General features: G+C 39.0%; 1 non-coding gene across 1 annotated transcript; it reads left to right on the top strand.

The window, feature by feature from the left end:
- The first annotated feature begins 207 nt into the window (after positions 1-207).
- LOC126016566 (small nucleolar RNA SNORA51) lies at positions 208-338 on the top strand. The gene has a single exon (XR_007498359.1). It is a non-coding gene; the product is annotated as a small nucleolar RNA SNORA51 (small nucleolar RNA).
- The last annotated feature ends 15,247 nt before the right edge of the window (positions 339-15,585 follow it).

Genomic DNA, 15,585 nt, shown 5'->3' with positions numbered 1-15,585 from the left:
AAAATCAGTAAATCATTCTCTTCAAAATGATCATTCAGAAGAGATCAAGGAACACTTTCAAAATTAAGAAGGTTCCCATGACCAATATCCCAAGTGTCCCTGGTCATGGGAATTTGCACTGGTAAAGGATTTTGTGTGTGTGTGTGTGTGTGTGTGTGTGTGTGTGTATTCTTTTTTATTATATATATAATAAAAAATAAAAGATAAGGCCTCTCAATTCTTATCACAGGCTGTTTATTACACTGACTATATAGAAAGAGGAGGTACAGTAAATGCACCCCATATACACCTCAACCCAGGCCCTTTGCCTGGTCTGTATTGTGAATTGGGGGACAAAAAAAATTAGGAAGAAGGAAATATGCAAGGAAGTCTAGCTATATGCTACATGTCAAATTCTGTGTTTTGCATTTCTTCCCATGGAAGGGCCTTTTAGGCATGGCTGTGGTCTTCATCTTCCATCCACTTGTCATCACTTGACCTAGAACACATGTGTTCTATTTTCATATCCAGTTGTATGATAAGCCAAACAATATTTGTGCTCTATATATTTATGAGAACTGTTAGGCTCATGTAACACAAAGAATATAAAAGTACTTTTTTTATTTACCTAATAAAAGGACAAAGAAACACTATGATTTATAGAAGTATTCAGTACCCAGTACTCATACTCAATACTCAGTACTAAGATTTGGAATCTATCTAGATGTCCAATGACAGATGAGTGAATCATGAAGTTAGAGAATATATACACAATGGAATACTACATAGCTATTAGGAATGATGAAATCATGCACTTTGATGCAACATGGATAGAACTGGAAGATATCTGTTAAATGAAGTAAGTTAGAAAAAAAGAAAAAAACAAGATGATATCATTTATATATAGTGTTTAGAATAACTGCATGAAGGAATGAAATGGCATAAAGGGAAGATAACTAAATCACCCTTGGCCCCAGAGTATAGAGATAATGAAAGAAATAGACTTGAGGGGAGGGTGGGGATGGGGGAGAAAGATGACAAAATAAACAGGTGGGAGGAGTCAAGAGGACTCAGATACATTGCTGGTGTTAAAAAAAGGTTTAATAAAGCTATTAAAAAATAGAAGGAAAAATAAAAATGAAGAGAAGAAATAATATTAAAAGTGAATTACACTAAGAAGCAAATTTATGAAATTTATTGTCTATAATGAGGTCATTAGGACATTGGCATAAGGTTTAGTAAGCTCTTGTTGCTAGCTAACCTCTTATTTCATTTGTTTACATATGTTAAGTGACCTCAGCTACACATTGGCACCTAAATTGGTGTGCTCCTATAACAAAAAAGAAGGATAAAACTAAATATCAAACCACAGAGTAAACAACACTAAAATTGTAAGATTCAAACTTTAACAACCACACTTAAAAGGTGCTTGTCAAGATGGCAGACTAAGAGGAGGTGTATAGAAAGGATCCTGGGAACAGTGGTGGAGGGAAGTTGACACTGGTGGTGGGATTGGTGCTGGAACATTACGTGTCTAAAACTCAACTCTGAATAACTTTGCAAATCATGGTGCTTTGATAATAATAATTATATATAATAATAAGTGAGGTTGTGTGTCACCAATTCAGAGTGATCACATCAGTGTTAGTAATTTTTGCCTATGCAGTAACATGGTTAGCCATTTGGAATTAGCATAATTTAAAAATAAAGAAAATTTAAGGCCAGTGCAATAGTATATAAGAAGAGTATTTGCCTTTGGATGTGGCCAACCTGGGTTATCCAACCCCTACCAGAACTGATACATAAGCACAGAGCCAGAAATAAGTCCTGAAAGCAATTGCATGTGGCCAAAAATCCAACTAATCAAAAAAGAAAACCAACTAACCAAATCTAAATGGTTAAAGAACAATGTATCTTGGGGCCAGAGTGATAGTATAGTGGGGAGGGTATTTGCCTTGCTTATGGCCAATCCTGGTTAAATCCTTGGCATCTCATAAAGTCCCCCCAGTACTGCAGAAATAATTCCTGAGTGTAGAGCCAGAAGCCCTGAGCACTCCTGGGTATGACTCCCAAACAAAACAAAACAAAAACGAACAATGTATCAGATCATTTGCATGTGGTGTCAATTTTCCTCATACAATTTATTAGTAAAACTTTCACTTTTATATTTTATTTAAACACCTTGATTACATACATGATTGTGTTTGGGTTTCAGTCATGTAAAGAACACCACCAGTGCAACATTCCCATCACCAATGTTCCAAATCTCCCTACTCCCCCACTTAACCCCCGCCTGTACTCTAGACAGGCTTTCATATGAAGAAAGAAGTTGAAAGAATTGACTTATGGGGCCGGGTAGGTGGTGCTGGAGGTAAGGTGTCTGCCTTGCAAGCGCTAGCCAAGGAAGGACCGCGGTTCGATCCCCCAGCGTCCCATATGGTCCCCCCAAGCCAGGGGCGATTTCTGAGCACATAGCCAGGAGTAACCCCTGAGCATCAAACGGGTGTGGCCCAAAAACCAAAAAAAAAAAAAAAAAAAGAATTGACTTATAATACTTATAAGCCTATCACTCAAATTCTATCATCAACATTTTATTTTATTTTTTCCCATTTTTGTTATAGTACCATGATTGAACAAGTTGTTCATAATAGAGTAATTTCAGGCAGTATGGCTTTCCCGTCACCAGTGCCCCAATTTCCAAACCACCACCCTAGTCTACCTGCCCCTTTGCAGGCACAAACACATTTATGTTGTTTGTTATGACACAAAGGTCGTGAGTGGAATTATCAAAACTTAAATCAACAAGGGTCAATTTGAAATAGTTGTTATATCTCTCCACGGTGTTACTAATTCAGTGCCTAAGGATTTACTGGGCTATGGCTGGTGTTAATTGAGCCTTCTGAGTTACTGTTTAGGATCACTGAGTATTGTGCATTATTATATAACTTTCCCATCAGATTTTTAATGATATTACTGGGTTGATACTACTATAAAATATTGAGGTTTTATAGATCTCAAACAAATTTGGTAGCTTGGCAGTTTGCTAAGGTTAAGTTGTGGAGCTGGGCTGTTTTTGTCAGAAGGTGCTCAGTGTGGCATTGGGCTGCTATGGTTCATGCAGAAAGGGAAATCTGTCCCCTTTACCCCACATCTTTCTGAGAGTGCCACAGAAGTATCAGTCTGGACCAGACTGCCTGGGAAATATTGGTTGCTATTATTTTCTTTTGGATTTTGGTGGAGGTATCTGGACTACTTTTCTGCAGAGAAGATGGCAGCTGTGGGTGGGGGCTGCTGAATTTTCTAGTGGCAGGATGGGGGGGGGGTATGGGGACTCTGCCCAATCCTATTCCAAACAAAAGTCTCAGAGTTTTCAGTCATCTAGTCCTCCAAGCTCACACGAGAAGATTCAGTTATTCATATTATTTGGTTTCAGTAGCAGAACTCATATCAACATTTTATTGGACTCATTTTATCTTGAATTTCTTTTCTATCCTCTCCACCCTAATATCATCATCAATATGCTTTCATATAAACTCAATCTGATGGACTGTCTGTAGATGTGAAAAAACTGGACAAACAGTTACCTAATCAAACAGTATGACCATGCAGGCAGATGAGTGCTGGGCTGTGGTATATACAACCACACTACATTCCATGGACATTCCATGTCTTCCAAACCTCACCTGAGAGCATCCTCAGAAATTTCAGTGACTACTTGTGAGTGAACTTAGGTTTGGTGGTGACTTACCCATATCTAGTCTTTCGTGAAAAGCACTTTAATTTGTGGAAGAGTAGGTCTCTCTTCATCTGGCTAGAAAATAGACCGAGCAGTATGACTGAGGTCTGAACATGTGGTAAGAGCCCAAACTAGAGCCAGGTCAGGCCAGATTCCTATGACTCATGGGTAGCACATGTATTCAGAATATCAAAAAATAGAACTATAAAGGGACCAGAAAATACTTATATTTTCTAGAAGAGAGTGGGTCTAGGGAGATGTCAGTGATCTACGTGCTGATTTGAAGCCAGAACAAGGAGAATGGGGCTTGGTGTATGCTATAAAAGATTTTAGATGCCCAGAAATATTTTTTCTAGATACTAAGCATTAGTAAGTAAAATCTACAAAGATAGCATTATGCCAATTTGGTGCCCCCAACTGAGGAGAATGATTGGTAAGTAGGAGGCAGATACTCAATAAATGATTTTGAAGAAAGCGGGAAAAGAAGGAAAAAAGTGAAAAAAAAGGGGCAAGGAAGAAAAAGAAAATTAGCTAGGCAGTTTAATAACATAGTTAATAACAAGGCAAGTTTCTCATGGAGAGCTTACATCAGGCCTCTTAGCCAAGGGAACACTATTAAACATTTCAAAAATGACTCACAGTAAAAGAATACACTGTAAATGGTGACCCAGCACATACACAAAACAAACATCTCTTAAAATGTGATGTATTCCAGTAATTTCCATCCCATTCCTTTTCCAAAATACTAGCTTGTAATTCACATACAGAAAAACTCTAGCCCAATCCCTTTGATATTTTTGGGGCACCATTCTTTCAGTTATGCTTAATCTCTCTCTCTCTGATATGAAAATCAATCCTTTCTTCCTGCAAACTTGTCGGGTTTATTCTGTTTAATGAAAAATAAAGACAATTTCTCACTTGACATAGAACCTTTTCTAGTGAGAGCTCTTCATAAAATCCTTTCATAAGAAGATCCATTAAAGAAATGATTTATTGTTACATTTCTTTTTCTATTTAGGCTTTTCTTCCTTCACCTCCTGAAATAAGTTATCTTCATCTTCAACTTTATCTCAAAGAACTGTTCTCAAATGATTGCTCCCATGAGTAATATTTGGGTAAAACAAAAGCAAAGAAGTATAACACATTTCCTCACTTCACACGCCTTAAAATATAGAAATGAACTTGGATTTACACAACTAAAAGTCATGGCTTAGACGGCACTTTGGATGATGGGATGTGTTAGAAAAGCTTGGAAACTAAATCAATCTAGACTCAAACTATAGCTCTGAAAATTTCTATCAATCAGACTAGAAGAAAATTACTAATTTTTATAAATGTATTTTTTCTTGTCTCTCACTGGTGACTAATCTTCATTCAAGGTGCCAAGAGATAGAGGTATTATAAAGTTACTATATCTCCTTAAGTTTGTCATGGTTTTTTTGAGGTAAACTCTGTCATTACTTCTTTCATTTCATTTTACTGACAAGAAAATCAAAGCTTGAAGATTATAATGTCTCTAAGTGATGAACCTAAAATTCAGACATTCTGATTTAAGAATTTGTGATCTCAGCTACAATGATCCCTTACTGTGCCTCAGAATCTAAGATTTTGTTTTTAGAAATGCAAGGAAAAAAACTTTGGTCAGTTTTTATACTAGAGGAGGCCTGAGTATTGTCACAGACCATATTTCTGTGCAGATGATGGTAACAAGTGTTGATAAACACCTTCCATTGGGCTAATGTCAGGCAATGTAATTCATATATATGGCTTATTATGTTTCCCAGTACTCTAGGATTCATATTGTTACTTTATTTATATGAATGGAAAGACTGTGAGACATTTTTATTAAGTATAGGGTAAAATACAATACACTACACTTTAGTGGCAATGATGATAAAATTATTAATAATAGCAACAGCAACATGTGGATTGAGAAGTTTTCCTTGTACTTCCTGTTGGTAAATATTAGAGACTGGAATGAATGCAAGATTGTCTGATTCGAGAAAAGTGGTAATTTATTTTTATTTTTGTGGTGCTCCGAATTCTGAACTCTTAGCTTTATTATCAGGGCTACTCTTGTTAGTGTTCTGGACTCCATATTTGGTGCTGGGACTAAAACAGGAATTAATCACATGCAAGAGTTCTCTGTAGAGCTTCTGACCTATAGAGATGTCTTTTTAATGACATTTGACAATGATTTTTAAACTTTGTAAAATAAAGGATCAAAACAGCTAAGGGGAAAAGAGATCAAGTGTCCTACAGAATATTAGGTACTGTATAATTGCTTCAGTGCCAGAGAACAGTATCCAGAAAGGAAAAAGACTTAGTTGTCTGTTATGTAAAGATAAAATTCTCTTTTAAATTTTTATTTTTATTTTTAAAGGGACTTGGAGGTCATTTCTCGGTGTGCTCAGGGATTACCTCTGGCTTTGTGCTCAGGGATCATTTCTGGCAGTATTCAGGAGGGGATCATATGCAATGTTAGGATAATCACCTGCCCCAAATTAACTTTTTTTAAATTCAAGAAGATTAGGGAGAGCATAAACATAGTACCTCTGCTACCACAAATGTTGCAGTTGAATTTTCCACATTTAGAGAGATCATAAGGATCAGAATTCTAAAATACAGTGGATAAACTTCAAAACTATGGTATTACCCCTAAGAGGTAAATATAAAGGTTTAATCATTTGGATCACAGTAGATCATTCAAAAGATGAGCAGTGTGGTCTTCATTTGTCCAATTACTTAGTTTACCACTCAGTTCCTAGAGCAAGGCATACATTTTTTTTCCTGTAGTTGAATCTAGATAGTTTTGTTCATGAAGATATTTTTGTGTCCTGGTCCCCTTGACTGTTTTAGGACCAGATTATGCTTGTCTAAAGCATTGCTAGACATGATACCCTATCAGAGGACCCAGGTGATATTCTATATGCATAGTTTTAAAGGAGTTGGTTCTATTGTCAAGAGAATAACTTACTGCCTTCATTCTGTCCTATATTTTTGAAACTTTGCAAATCTATCACTTTGGGTGGTGAAAGGTAGTCGAGAAAAACTGAAAATTGTAGAAATTTCTAGTGAGAGTGAAAAGAAGGGAAGCTCTTCCAGGAGCTTTCAGTGGTAAAATGTACAAGGGATGATAGCACTTTTGGAAAGAGGCATCATCTAGCTCCAGCCAACCAGGAGTGATCCTGGGTATTTTCATCCAGAGATGTAAACTGGAAAAAACAACCTTTCTTTTTTCAGTTTTGGACACAAGTCTGCCCAAGAAAGGACATTAGCATAAGGAGGATCTATCTATCTATCTATCTATCTATCTATCTATCTATCTATCTATCTATCTATCTATCTATCTATCTATCTATCTATCTATCTATCTATCTATCTATCTATCTATCTATCTATCTATCTATCTATCTATCTATCTATATTTCTATCTATCTATCTATCTATCTATCTATCTATCTATCTATCTATCTATCTATCTATCTATCTATCTATCTATCTATCTATCTATCTATCCATCATCCATCCATCCATCCATCCATCCATCCATCCATCCATCCATCCATCCATCCATCCATCCATCCATCCATCCATCTATCTATCTATCTATCTATCTATCTATCTATCTATCTATCTATCTATCTATCTATCTATCTATCTATCTATCTATCTATCTATCTATCTATCTATCTATCTATCTATCTATCTATCTATCTATCTATCCATCCATCCATCCATCCATCCATCCATCTATCTATCTATCTATCTATCTATCTATCTATCTATCTATCTATCTATCTATCTATCTATCTATCTATTTACATATACACACATATATATCCTCTCTTTATATATTCTCCATATATATGTATATATATGTATATATATATATGCCAACTCATTTCAGCAATGCTACTTGTCTAGGCAAGTATCCACCTGCTGAGTGGACATTGAGTTCTTCCTACGGGACTAAAGAACCTTATTGTCTGAAAGTGCTGAGTGAGAGTGCTGCTCCCAAAGTACCTATGTAGAAGGGGATAACTATGTGGTAGCAGTGAGTGGTATTCATCCTTGGTAATAGCCCCAGAATAGACTCTTGCTTTCTTTCTTGGATGGTGATGGAGGTGATATTTATGGAAAATTAATATGTTGGCTTTTTTTTGCATGTTTGAACACTCATTTTCTGGAAAAGAGATAAAACTGACACCAAAGTGAATGGAAAAGGCAGTCCCAGATTTGACAGAATTGGGTGTCTAATTGAGAGATTATATAATGGACTTACAGTTCAATTGCAGTGTGATGAAATTCTTGACACAGAGAATTTGGTGAAATAGGTGTGTTAGAAGGGCATTCCAGGAGAGAGATGACTGTTTAAACTGAGAGCCCAAATGAACTAGATAGTGGCTAGAGAATTTTCACACAATCTATGAACAAAATAATATTTCTGGAAGTCTCAATTATCAGCTGTTGAAGGAAGTAGAAACATTCTATGGGGTTGAAGCATAGAGTTCTGAATTAGGAGAAAATGACAAAGCAGGTATCACTCAGAGCCGGTGGGCCAGAATGTTCTGTCTGCCTACCCAGCAAGATCACTCCAACCTAGGACTGCCTGCCAGACTGAATTTACTTCCTATACTAATACATATACTTGGTTCTTTTCTCCTGCTCTCCTCTCTTTTCCAAACCTTTATTTCTTCATCAGAAAATTTAACCCATAAAGTTGGATCAAGGTGGAGGGGTCATCTAGTAATGACCAGGACTGGAAGCATATTCTGCCTCCTGGGTTCTCCTAGGTCAGTGCTGGGGAGTACAGTGAGGTCTTCTGGGACAAACTGCTGGGAAACAGTGGTAATATGAGGAGTCCACTGGGGTTGATGGCTCATGGGGATGGCTCCATGAGAGTGATGGTTGTAGGACATAAGGTAAAAACCCGTTAGTATAATGAGTCAGAGCAGGTAATCAGAAGAAACACATACAGACAACCTATTAGCCATGGTAAGAAGGCAGGCAGGCCTTAGGTCTGTCTTAGCACTGAACCTTTTTTTTTTTTTTTTTTTGCTAGCTCTGAGAGCTGGGCATGGCATAAACAAGTAAGTCCTCTTATATAGTTGAAGGATAAAGCAGCAAGTATCCTGATATTGAATCCCCCAGACTCTGGAACTGAGGCCAAACTTCTGTCTCAGCTAAACTAGGGTATCTAATCCCAGAGAAAAGGAGTTAAGGTTAGGAGGGGAGCCTCCACTCTGGGGAGGAGATATTTGGTCAGGAAGCCAGGCAGGGCATTATAATATCTATTCTAAATACTAACCTCTTTATGACTGCTACTTTTTTGATCTCTTACTTTTATTCTTTCCTATGATGAGTTACCCTCTTCTTCATATCTCATCCTCCCTGTCATTTCCATGGGGGAAGCCATATTTGGCCCTTTCAACAAGCCAGCAAGTTCAGCATTAGGCTAGCATGTCTCTTGGGTTTTTTTTTTTTTTAACCCTTAGCAAGTAGACTTGATTGGACAATTCATTACCTGTGCCTGTGCTTTCAGGGAAGAGGCTCCATTGAGGACAGGAAGAGTCTCACATTCATCTTGCAGGTGACAGAATTGGCATCAACTAAAGGAATGTGTTCATGAATAGTTCCATGAAGAGGCACAAGTTCTGTAGTTACACAGGACTCCCTTTTTATGGGCATTTGCTGACCACCTCCCTTATGATTCCATGCATGCACCTAGACCTCAACTGAGCAAGAAGCATTGAGATAGGTGTTGATGTTGGACTTGGACATACCCCTTGGATACCCCCACTATAATGACAGTTGAACCTGGACACACCCCTTGGACACACTCCCTTGTCATGCCAGATATAGAGGGAAAAACTTGTACCGTGGGGCCCAGGATAGTAACCAGAGCAGTGCCTTCTGGTTCATGGTGCACTATAGACAAAGAGTGATGCTGCCTCTTCCTTTTTTCTTGAATGTGGACCTCCCCACCACCTTTGGCCAATAAATCTTTCTTTCTCTCTCTTTCTCTGAAGCACTCAGGTGGCAGTGGCAGGCCTCACACTCTAGGAGGAATAAAAAAGATACTTGGTTTCTCTCTTAGTCCTGAGTGGATGGTCACTATGGTTGTCTCTACAAGTTGGCATCTCTGTGTGGGCACAAGGCCTCACCCAAGCAGTTGGGTCCGATGGGCCCCTGTGAGCCTTGCAGCACTTGGCCCTGACAGCCTTGGGCCTCTAAAGCCTGCAGCTCTGCAGCCCTAGCAGCCTTGGGCTCTTGCAAATAGGAAGCCAAACTCTATGTAAATGCTCCTAAATCAGATCAACATACCTTAGTCTAATTGGGTAAGGTCATGGTGCAGGCATGAGAGAGGGTCAGTGAAAGAAGCTAGAGAGCCAGGGGTACCAGCATGCTGCCTATTGTCTAAAATTCTGACAGTCCTGCAGTGCTCAGGTGGAGGTGATGTTAAAGACCCAGGTGCCCTGAGCAATTACATTTGTGAAAAGTGATCTTCAAAAGGCAGCAAAGCATGTCAAGATAAATGCCACATTCAGTCCAGCTCAAGGAGCAATGGATGGGGCTGTGAGAGTTAAAGATCTTTATTTCTTGTGGGCATGTGGATGCACAGGCTTTGATGTTCGAATTTTGGCTCATTAATAACTAATTTACATTTCCCAGACAGCAAATTGTGATCTGACACAAATTTATAAAAGAACTCCAAATGGTGAAACTCTCTTCTACAATGAGTCCTTTGTGGGTTTTTTCTCCCCTAACTTAAGGAGTTTGTGATTAAAATTTTAATACAATCACTGAAATCTCAGGGGCTACTTAAAAATAAAACAGCATCTTATTTCCTCCCTCTTGGAGATCATGACAACTGGCTGCTCCTCTGCGGATGTTTTAAGTGCTACAATTGCTTTTTCATCTGCTCTGAGCCACAGATAAAATAGAATGTTCGCAGTGAGCCAGAGGGAAGGTGCCGTGAAAGAATTGCAAGTGGTAGCAGAAGGCAGTGTTGCTTTGCTCTTGAGATTCTGGATGTTTCTGTGAAGGTTGCATACAGGTCAAATTTTGCAGAGGAGGGCCCCAATGGGCTTCAGTAGCTCACACCAGTGAATCTTATGGCTTTATATGCATAGAAACCAAGTAGGTCATTTTGGAAACAGAGGGGATATTCAGAGCTTTTCAGATAAAGGATTTACATATGAAAATACACATTATGTGTCTGCAAGTTGTACATGCGTGTGTATGTGTGCTTGTATTTGCTTCCTCTTGCCTTTTTCCTGAGGACCAGTTGTTTTATTGAATAGATGCAGGTAGGTTAACTCTGTTACCAATGTTTCCCTGGCATGATATGGAGGTCCAGAGGAATTTGCAAAGAAATTCTTGAGACTTGAATCTAGGTGCATGCTGTCTCCTTCCCTGCATCTGTTTTTCTTTGCCAAAGGCTTTGTCATCCTGTGTGTGCAAAACTCATAGTTTAGTTGGGAAGGTAGGACTGGGTTTCCTTGCTTTTGGTGTTTGAAGGAGAAAACTCTACATGTATCTAGTAACCTGCAAACATCTTTCTCCATCGACAAATGAAACTGTGTCTTGGAGGTGAGAAACTAGACCTTAGACCTCAGGAGTGGACTAGAGAGAACTGGGCCCTAGGCAGGGGCAGCAGGGTGCGGCCCCAAGGAACAAAATACTGGGGTAGTTTGGCCAATTGCATCACTTCTGGCAAGAGGCTTGTCTACTGAGTTACTCTTTTGCTTGGAGAAGTTTAGGGAACAGTCTTCAGCTTGTTGTCTGGAATGGAAACATACCCAGAATGAAAAGACTTTAAAACTGGCACCCTTTGGGGTCAGATTTTAAATGGTCACACAGCAGGGGCCAAATTGACTCCATGCAGAGAAGCAACAAGCCACCCCAGTTCCTATATTATTTTATTAACAGAAAGAATGCATTAGGGATTCCAAGCAAGACCTCCACCTGGACACAGGCCCAGATTCTAACTCATCTGTTCATGCCTTTCAAATGAGTCTTTTACAAAGACACTGTTTTCTCTTAAAACCTTTTCCCCACTAGTGAAGGAATCTGAGATTCCTCTATCCCAGCTTTGATGGTTGAAAGCAAGAAACTGGAGAACCCTGATCTGGGCAGAGTGGTTTAGTGGAAAGTTCCTTAGAAGACTATAGTGCACATTGGTGGTGAAGGTGGTGGTGGAGGGGGCTTTCATCCAAATAACAAGTCTTTTTTTGGAGCTGGCATAAGTTAGGTTACCTTTTTTGCTTATTCTGAACATCAGTATTCAGGCTAAAGGGATTGAGTTGATGTGATTTCTGGTAGACTCTTAAGGGAATTTATTGTTCCTCATGTTAGATATCCCTCTCCACCTTGTTGGCTCCTTTGCAAGGGGCAAAAGGGTTCCCAAGGTGCCTACAGAGCACTCTGAGAGACACGAGGGAGGAAGCTAAGCTTGTGTGTATCATGGACAGTACTTAGTGTCCTTCCCCACCACCTAAAACCTTGATGGCATATAAAGCAGACTTCACTAGAACTTGCCTTGTAATTTTACTCTCCTGACTCCTTAATGGCTCACATGGTCCTAATAGTTGTCTAACGGACATAATGAGATTTTTCTCAGAATGAAACCGATTCTAATAACAGACGTGAAGACAATGAAACAAAACTGTTCATGCTACAGACATGCTAGATTCTTCTTTTTGAGACTGTCTTTGGAATCAACCTAAGGTTGAGACCTGGGTCTATCAATGGCTGCTGGTGAGCCTGGACTTATTACTTAATCTTCCTGAGCTATCATTTTCTCATCTACACAAAGCACATACTAATAGTTATTAATCGGACTAGATGGAAGATTCTTAGCACAGGGCCTGGCACACAGAAAGTGCTCCAAGGGAGCTGTGCATGTAATAAGAGAGGCTACTTCATGGTTAAGCAGAAGGAGCCTCTTGAGGTATCATCTGATGAAATGATGCAACAAGAACTCTGTGAGCTGCTCCTGTGATGGTCACTATCACAGCACCCAAATATTAAGACAGAATAAAGGGCCCAGTTGAGGTTCAGACACTAGTAGGCCTTTTCTGACCAAAGTATTTAAAGTAGCCACAGGGCCTGGCTCCTCTGGTGAGAGCTGTTTCCTTTTCTTTTTTTCTTTTTTTTTCTCTTTTGTTTGGGCCACACCCGGTAACACTCAGGGGTGACTCCTGGCTATGCTCTCAGAAATCGCTCCTGGCTTGGGGGACATTATAGGATGCCGGGGAATTGAATCGCGGCTTACCACTCTGAGCCACTGCTCCGGCCCGAGAGCTCTTTCCTGAGCAAACTATTATGTAATTAGTATAATCTCCTCAAAGGAAGATCCTCACCTGCAATTTGTGTGCTGTTTTCTTCTAAGCAGCACCTGACACTGTGGTTTGCTCTAGTGAGCAGAGGAGAAGTACAGCACACTCTATGCTGAGCACCTTGAGGGCACCATTTCAATAGATAGAATGGTCCAAATGAGCTTCCCTTGTAGCAACCCCATAGACACAAATAGAGATATCTGTCATTTATTAAGGAAGTTAGTGTTTTAGAACAGAGGATGCCTTAGGATGTAGAGAAGTAAAGAAATAGGTCTAGGCGAGAAATGTCATAGCAATATTGGTCTTTACCAATGAAAATGGGTCTTTTTACACATATTCTCAAGGGAAAAATAATGTAGCCTGAAGTTTTATTGTGTATAGAATATCTAATTAAAAATTCAGAAGTCTCACTTGAGGACATGAGCAATTCACTCTGTTGTACGTTTTGATTATCAGTTTCATAGAATTTAGAGTCTTGTTTGTGTGCTGACTGTTAGGACCAAGATGCTGATCTACATCTATCTAGGACTGAGCAATAGTATAGCTGGTAGGATGCTTGCCGGTCGTATGCATGCTCACTAGGTTTGATCTCTAGCAGCTCATGTCTTCCATGCATAGGTCAGGAGTAATTCTTGAGTTTAGAGCTAGAAGTAAGTCCTGAGCACATGCTGGGTTTGAACCAGAAAGCAACAAACAAACAAAAAACAAAAACAACAACAACGAAAAACCTCTATTGTGTTGTAATAGATACTATGCCTAGTATTTGGGTCCTATTCAACAAGCTTCTGCATTTCAGCTTTAAATTTATCATCTTATCATATCATACTTTTATAGGTAAAGTCTCTAATAAAACCTCACCTTTCAAGTTCAAGTTTATCTTTTCTTTGAAGGGGTGAATTCAGTGCTCAAGAAACAGGAACAAAGCTTTAACAGAAGCACAAATTTCTCACATGATGAGCTCATTATTTACATTTAAAATTATGATTTAAACTGTCCATACCGAAGAATCTGGCCCTCAACCATTTAAAGGGCTATACAATTGACTTATAGATGAAAAAAGTGGCCTGATGAACTCCATCCTATTGGAAGGATGGATCCAGGAGGAGAGACTGGTAGTAGTCCAATGGTATCGAGGAGGGAAGAACTCTTAAATTGCTCATATATATATGTGACTCTGCTAAACAAGAATATATAGCTTTAAGAACTTGGACCAAGGGGGAAGGCTTGAAGTCTGTCAATAGCTAAGACAATATTTTTACCTTTACCTGTCTATAGGCAGAGACTGTTACATACAATCTGGGGATGGATAACACAGTGACTACAACCCTCAAGTTTTTTGACTTTTATGATATTATTAGTATGATCCAATAGAGATATGTCTTGCAGTACCAGTCAATTTAGGAAGGAATGGTAAGGTCTGGATGGAGCTGATTAGCTGATGTCTTCATAAAGCTGTAGAAGATAGCATTTCTCAGCAGTTCCTGCTTGTGTCATGAGTCTGTAGAGGGACAAGCAAATAGTTCAGGTCTGTGGCTTTCAAGAAGCTTATGATTGGTTTTACTTGGGTTGGCTAAAGCTAGCATCTCAGTTTGTCTGAGATATATAATAAGCAGGGGTGGGTTAACACTTACTGAGACTGGCTAAGATTTTAATTCACCCCATTGTTTTCTCTTGACTTATTGACCAACAATTTTGGAAGGGATTTTTAATCCCATGAAAATTCTTTCTTTTAAATACTGCATAGGCATTTAGATCTTTTCAATATCATCAACCCCTTGCACTGCTTTAGTGTCTTACAGGAAAAGCCAGACTAATCCCCTGGCAGCCCCAGGAGCAAAGGCTTCATGGTCTCTGGCAGAACTTTGCAGGTCGAGTGTGTGTTTCCTGGTCTCCGGTTCCTTCCATCTGTTGTTCCTCTGACATTGAGCACATTCCTTGTACTACTTACCTTGATTTTCTTCGTCTGTCATTAATCTGTTTTAAAGTTTCCAGAAGGATGAATGATAAATTACTCTTTAATTGGTGTGTTTGTGTTTTATTTTTCTGGTGTGGTACTTTTTGGTTGACATCCAGGTGGGGCTCAGGGACTATTCTGGGGCTTTTTCTTGGAGGTTCAGGTCTAGCAATTCTGGGAAACCTTGTGGTACCTCAGATAGAAACTGTGTCTCTGACATGCAAAGCATTTACTCGGCCTGCTGAACTCTCTTTCTGTTCCATATCTGCCTACTGCATTTTACACTTAAATTTTTACCTGGATTTCTATCAAAGTACTTTACCCAGCATTTCCAGACTTAACACATCCTTTTTTTCCCTCATACTTCAGTTCAAGCCACCACTTCCAGAGACATTTTCAGACATTTCATCATGAGACATTTCATCATTCTCCATTATTCCCAATTGTATTATATTTCAGATACTTGGAGTCACCTTCTAGTTTTACCACTTCCCCCAATCTTGGTAGCTCCATAAGCAACTGCAATATTGTGATTTATAAAAAATATACATTTGGTATATTCATGGGACCAA

The sequence above is a fragment of the Suncus etruscus genome, chromosome 8, assembly GCF_024139225.1.
Source record: "Suncus etruscus isolate mSunEtr1 chromosome 8, mSunEtr1.pri.cur, whole genome shotgun sequence".
NCBI lineage: Eukaryota > Metazoa > Chordata > Mammalia > Eulipotyphla > Soricidae > Suncus > Suncus etruscus.
Note: the sequence above shows the minus strand (reverse complement) of the source record. Positions and strands in the feature narration are given on the sequence as shown.